A 6,000-nucleotide genomic window follows, 5' to 3' on the forward strand; every position below is an offset into this window, starting at 1 on the left:
TCATTCATGAGAGCGCGAGCACGCAATGGGGGTGGGTAGAGGAAGAGGGAGGAGGGACAAGCAGACTCCCTGGTGAGTGCAGAGCCCCACAGCGGGGCGCTAGAGGTGGGGCTCCATCCCAGGACCCTGAGATCATGACCTGAGCCAAAGTCAGATGCTTAAACGACTGGGATTTTTCTTATAGAAGTATTAAAGGTCCAGAGACAGTTTGGGGTGACATTAAGCAGTATGAGCACTGTTTGGAATAACTAGTCTTTTTCTTTCCTTTCTCTTTCTTTTCTCTCTCCACTCTCCTCCCCCCCTTCCCTCCCTTCCCTCTTTTTTGGGGGTATGGAGCCAGTCTGTGGCAATTCAATGTCTTTCTTATTTAGAAATTAAACAGCCTTTTCTTCTTGTATTAATAAATATAGAATCAGTAATACTTCCTTATATAATATTTAGATACATTTCTCTTTAAGTTTTAGAAGTGTTATCTTTAGTGAGGGCTTTAATTTTGTTAACTGAAATTTTCTTTAGATGTTGGGTTGTCTTTAAGGAGCAATTACATTTCTTTTTAGAGTTTTGATTAAGGCATTTGAGAAAAATCAGAAAACCTCTTTGCTTTCGTAGCTTTAGTAACATTTTTTTCTTACACTTAAGTGTATGGAGCCAAATTTCCTCTTTTTTAGAAATATTTGAGTTTTTCTTATTTCATATATATTTTTAATCTCTATAAGCCAATCAGAATGGAGCTCCGCTAATTTTTGAGACCTTATAACAGATGTAACCTTTATTCTGTTAATATGGTGGATTACACTGATTGATTTTCATATGCTAAACTAACTTTACATTCCTGAGATAAACCCAATTTGGATATGATGTATTGTACTTTTTATACGTATGTAACCTTGGTTGGTCTAGCAATAATTTTCCCGTGGGCTTGTCAACGTGAAAATTGGTGCCCTCAAGACCTGCTGTCTACATTGTCACCCGAAGGTTTCCTGTCTGCACTGGTGCCCATTACCTCCATGGGTTCCTGTGTAGCTCACCTGTGGTCCAGAGACTTGCTTTCTGCTGGCCGGCAACCAGTTCCAGCCTGGGCACATCAGCAGACTTCCCTGCTGTGTGGTGGGCTGAACTTCACCTTCTGCACTGAGGTCTGTACCACAGTCTTGGTAAGGGGGCCTCTTTCCAAGTATGTCCTTCCTTAGGTAGGGTACCATATGGATTCCTCTAAGCCATAGGGTTCCATATGGAATTTCCTTTTATCTTACATTCATTCATTTATTAAATCTTAATAATTCTTTGTATTAAACTTGCCCTGTATGGTTTCTGTCTCCTCTCTAGAGATCAAGAGGTCACTAGGGGATTACACAGAACATGAATAACAGGAGGTGGGGGTCTTGGGGAGCTATATCAGTTCCTGACTGTGGTCTGGACCAAATGACGCTTCTAAGTAATAATGACAAAAGAGATGGGATGGTGCTTCCAAGATCAGGTTACAAAAGACTGTGAGTTCTTTATAGCGCCCTGCCCCCCACCTCTCTACCCATCCCCTCTCCACCCCCCCACCCCCCCCACCAGTTCTCACCCTCCCCTCCCCCATCTCAGGCTCCTCCTGTTTGCTGCTTGGATGAGCCAAACTACCATATTGATTGTGAGGGGCTCAAGTGGCAAGGAACTGAGGGCAGCCTTCAACGAGAAACTGAGGCCCTCATTCCAACTGCTGGAGAGGAACTGAATCCTGCCAACAATCCAGGAAGTAGGCTTGGGAGCAGACACTTCCCCAGGTGAGTAGGGAGATGACTGAGGCCCCAGCCAACACCTGTGAGACCGGAAGCACAGGACCCATTGAAGTCACACGCAGATTCCTGACCCACAGAAACTGTGAGATAATAGATGCTGTTACGTTAAGCCACTAGGTTTTGGGGTAATTTGTCAGGTGACGATAGATAACTAATACAAGAGTTATTCCAATTTTCCGTTTGATTTTGTATCTGTTTTGGTAAATTGTACTTTGAAGGAATTTGTCCATTTTTAAGACTACGTAAGTCCAATTTATCCATTTCTTTCAGAGGTAGCCCAAGTACACCAATTTATTTGCTCAAAAAAATACGAGAAACAAATAACGTATGTCCACACAAAAATATGTATACAAATGTTCATAGCAGCTTTATTTATAATAGTCAAAAATTTGAAACAACCCAAATGTTCTTCAACGGGTGAATGTTTAAACAAAGTGGTATATTTGCTACTCAGCAATAAGAAGGAACAAACTATTAATACATGTGACAGTTTGGTTGGATCTCAAGGGAATTAGGCTGAGTGAAAAAAGCCAATCTCAAAAGGTTACATCCTGTATAATTTCATTTATACAACATGCTCAAAATGACAAAGTTTTAGAGATAGAGATAGAGATAGATCAGTGGTTGCCAGGGCTTACGGATGAATGAAGATAAGGGAGGGGAATGGATATGAATGTAAAGGGGTAGCATGAGGGATCATTGAGTGAACATCGTTACCTTTTTTTTTTTTTTCAGTTCTGTTATCTTGGGAGTAGTGGTGGTTCCACAAATCTATGTGCTAAGAGCTACACACACACACACACACACACACACACACACACACACGCAAATGAGTGCATGTGAAGCTGATAACATCTGAATAAGGTATGTGGATTGTTAGAAATGTCAATTCCCTGGTTTTGCTATTGTACTGTTATGAAAGATGCTATCATTGGGGAAACTGTGTGAAGGGTGCATGGGTCCTCTAGTATTTTTGTAACTTCCTGTGAATCTATAATTACTTCAGAATATAAAGTTTAAAAGAAAAAAAACCCCAGTTGAACTCATCCAGTCTCTTGGGTTAAAATATCCAGTTTAAATAGGTACCCCATCCCCTGCCATGGCTCTCCATCCAGTTTTCACTGAGGTTGACTTTTGAGTAAAGACCTTAAGAAAAGGAGTATCTCATCATGAAGATATCCAGTGAGGGTGGGGGAAGGCTTTATCCTTAACAAGCAGAAAAGCCCTATGATGGAAGCACGCCTGGCGTGGTGAGCACCTAGGTGGCCAGTGCGGCCATAGCAAAAAACCAGAGAAGCGGCTTTGGCTTTCACTCTGATGATGATGCATTTGAAGGGTTTTGAGCACAGGAGTGAAATGATCAGACTTCACAGTTTAAAGGGATCACTCTAGCTGCTTGAAGGGAGGCAAGGGCAGAAGCAGAGAGAACAGGAGGCCATTCAAATTCAGGTGACAGATAATTGTGGCTCAGACCTAGGTGGTGAGAAGGGGTCAAATTCTGAATATATTTTGAAGGTAGAACTGGCAGGATTTGTTGCTGGACTAAGTGGGAGAGACAGTGATCTAGGGGGAAGTAACTGAAACGGGGGAGGGGGGAGAGACTGGAGGTGTAGTTTGGGGAGTGGAGGAATCCCAGACACTCCGTCTTTGACATGTTAAGTTTGAGATGTTTATCAGGGATCCAGACAGGGATGTTGGGCAGCCTGCTCTGCCTAAAACTGTCCACAGTCCTGAGAATTACCACTCCCACCTTACAATATCGCATCAGCTGGTGGTATTATATTCATTCTGGTTGTATTACTCCTCATGATCTAAATTCACCTTTCATTTGTTTTTTGTCTATGCCTCCAACTGTAATGTAAGTTTCATGAAGTTAGGGACTAGCTCACTCCTGTATCCTTTAGGCCTGGTACGTAGTAGATTATCATAAAGATATCTGCTGAATGTCTCCAAGAACCACACGGGCCTGAACATTTGCTAACGGATGTTATTTAATACCTCGGCTAAGACAGGTCCCAAATCCATTTTCATTCATTACAGCAGTGGTTCCCCAATTTTTTGCACATTGGAAGCACTCGGGGAGCTTTACAAGTACAGATGCCTTGGTGCCACCCCCAGAGATTGTGATTTAATCCGTCTGGGGTTATGTTCTGGGCTTTGGGATTTTTAAAAGATGCCTAGGTGATTGCACCATGCAAGTAAGTTTGGAACCACTGCACTGTGGAACTTTCAATTAAGGTTTTTACCGTCCTCTTTGTTACGGTGCATGCTCATTACTCCAATAGGTACAATAGAGGAGATAAAATCTTCCTGGACTTTCATTTCCTTAAGTTTCCTCTCCTTTGCTTGGATCCACTATCCCTGGTTCTTCCTCTTCTTCCTGATCTATGTTGTCACTCCAGGGCTTACACAATATTACACGTCTCACAAATACGGCTCTCTTCTTAGCAATGAGGTCTGGGACTCTAAGCCAAATCTGATCCACTGTAATGTGTAGATGTCTAGTATCTTCTCTCTACAACAAATCCTGTCAATTGCTCTCTCCTGCTTCTCAGATCCACCTCTCTCTCCCCCCATCCCTGCTGGGCCATGCTCTGAACACTTCTTACCTAGACTGCTGACCTGGCTTCCCTGCTGGTCTATCTCCAGCTTCACCTCACTCTACCACCAAAGTGATCTTTCTTAAACCCCAGATTGTTCAGATCATCTAACTTCCAAGACTCCCTAAGTCTTTTTATTATGATACTCAATGTCCTTCATAGAGATCCCTACCTACCTCATCCAGCCATGTGAATTCAGGCAAATTTGCTAAGGTGTCTACCTTGGTTTTCTCATCTGTAAAACGGTGACAGTAAATGGTCCTAGATTTTAATATACCTATAGTGCTTGGAACTGTGTCTGGAATATGGTAAGTGCCCTAAGAGTTAGTTAAGCTATTCCTTAAACACTCCTTCCACTGTAATACAGCTAAAACAGTTCCAACCCCCACCATCAATCACTACCTTCGGGAGGTAGAACAGACTTGAGTCCTGAATTCGGACTCCACTACTTTCTAGCTAGGAGGTCTTGGGTAAGTTACTTAACATCTCAGATACAAAATAGGGATCTACATAAGATCTGCATAAGATCTACAGTGAAGGACTGTTAAGATACAGAGTGGGTTGTTGTGAAGATAGAGTAAGTGTTCCCCTCTCTCTACCTGGTGACATATTATTCAGCCTACAAAGTCTAGCCAGGGATCATTTCTCAAAGAAGCATCTCCCCTGGCTCACCACCACTACCCCATAGTGTCCCTTCTCAAGTTTCCATACAGCCTACATTAGAACATAGCTCCCCTCAGCTGCTGATTCAGATTTGTCTTTCCCAGTTTCCACACTATGAACTTCCAGAGGAAGAGTTCGTGTTTTATTGACCTTTAACCTTAATGACCAGCACACACTGGGGCTTAAAATGTATCAGCTGAGTGAATGAGTACAACTAGTCAGGGCCCAGTGAAAATGGTGTTTCAATCCACTCAGGCCATTATCTGTTCATATTCTGAGGTTCCACAGAAGTGTCTTTGTACTTCTACGACACATTAGTTATTTATGAATTTGTCCTATTTCATTCCTCCCCTAGATTGTGATCTGCTAGTATTATCTATGTCCTCATCTGCCATATAGAAAGTACTTTATCTGTATTTGAATAATTGAATTGACTGATTGGATTACAAAATATTTCAACCTCCCTGATCTATTCATTCTTTCAGATCCTTCCCAGGCATGTATGCATGACGTAGGTGATTATTTCATTTATTTATTTTTAAAGATTTTTAATTTTAGGGGTGCCTGGGTGGCTTAGTCGGTTAAGCACCTGACTCTTGGTTTCGACTCAGGTCATGATCTCATGGGCTGTGAGACTGAGCCCCGCATGGATCTCCACACTCAGTGGGGAGTCTGTTTGAGATTCTCTCCCTCTGCCCCTCCCTCTCAAATAATAAATAAATCTTTAAAAAAAAGATTTTTAAGTACAACCCACCCCCCCATGTGGGACTCGAACTCACAACCCCAAGATCAAGAGTCCCATGCTCTACTGACTAAGCCAGCCAGGCGTCCCAAGGCAGGTGATTATTTAAATCTCAAGGAGTATCCTGGTAGCTTATTTAAGCCAAAAAGTATACCAAGGATATCAATATAACTAAAATGCACCATGAACTTAATATTGACACTAAAACAAC

The sequence above is a fragment of the Halichoerus grypus genome, chromosome 14 (genome assembly GCF_964656455.1).
Source record: "Halichoerus grypus chromosome 14, mHalGry1.hap1.1, whole genome shotgun sequence".
In the NCBI taxonomy this organism is placed as follows: Eukaryota; Metazoa; Chordata; class Mammalia; order Carnivora; family Phocidae; genus Halichoerus; species Halichoerus grypus.